Source organism: Chiloscyllium plagiosum, chromosome 22 (genome assembly GCF_004010195.1).
Source record: "Chiloscyllium plagiosum isolate BGI_BamShark_2017 chromosome 22, ASM401019v2, whole genome shotgun sequence".
In the NCBI taxonomy this organism is placed as follows: Eukaryota; Metazoa; Chordata; class Chondrichthyes; order Orectolobiformes; family Hemiscylliidae; genus Chiloscyllium; species Chiloscyllium plagiosum.
Window position 1 is genome coordinate 47,844,984 of NC_057731.1, and position 1,276 is coordinate 47,846,259.

Below are 1,276 nucleotides of genomic sequence, written 5' to 3' on the forward strand. Positions count from 1 at the left end.
TGGTCAGAGGTATAGTAAGATTTTTACTGACACATTGTTACTGACCTCTCTAGTAAGAAGAAAAGTTTTATCCTGATCTATGCCCCTCATAATTTTATGCACCCCAATCAGAGTACCCGACAGCTTTCTTTTCTCTAAGGAAAAAAATGTCTTCCACAAATTGCAAATCAGCAGCTTTGAATTTCTAATGGCTTAGTGATATTATCAGTAGATTGTTAACACAGAGAGCCAGATAGCATTCCGGGGACCTGGGTTCAAATCCTACCATGGGAGATGGTGGAATCTGAATTTTAAAAACATCAAGAATGAAGGCTCTGATTCAAACCATTGTCAATTGTCAGAACAGCCCATCTTCTCCACTAATATGGGTGGCATGGTGGCTCAGTGGTTAGCACTGCTGCCTCATAGCACCAGGGACCTGGGTTTGATTCCAACCTTGGGAGACTGTCTGTGTGGAGTTTGCATATTCTCCCAGTGTCTGCATGGGTTTCCTCTGGGTGCTTTAGTTTCCTCCCACACTCCAATGATATGCAGATTAGGTGAATTGGCCATACTAAATTGCCCATGGTGTTCAGGAATGTGTAGGTTAGGTGCATTAGTCCTCATCCATGATGAAAGGCTCCTGTCTGAAATGTTGATATTTTTTTCCTGCTCCTTGGATGCTGCCTGACCTGCTCTGCTTTTCCAGCACCACTCTAATCTTGACTCTGATCTCCATTGGTCAGGAGTCAATATTCGATAATAGGGTAGGGGAATGTGTCTGGGTGGGTTACTCTTCAGAGGATTGGTGTGGACTTATAGAGTCATAAAGTCATAGAGATGTACAGCATGGAAACAGACCCTTCGGTCCAACCCGTCCAAGCCAACCAGATATCCCACCCAATCTAGTCCCACCTGCCAGCACCCGGCCCAAATAGGGTAGGGGAATGTGTCTGGGTGGGCTACTCTTCAGAGGATTGGTGTGGACTTATAGAGTCATAAAGTCATAGATGTACAGCATGGAAACAGACCCTTCGGTCCAACCCGTCCATGCCAACCAGATATCCCACCCAATCTAGTCCCACCTGCCAGCACCCGGCCCATATCCTTCCAAACCCTTCCTATTCATATACCCATCCAAATGCCTCTTAAATGTTGCAATTGCGCCAGTCTCCACCACTTCCTCTGGTAGCTCATTCCATACACGTATCACCCTCTGTGTGAAAAAGTTGCCCGAGGTCTCTTTTACATCTTTCCCCTCTCACCCTAAACCTACGCACTCTAGTTCTGGACTCCC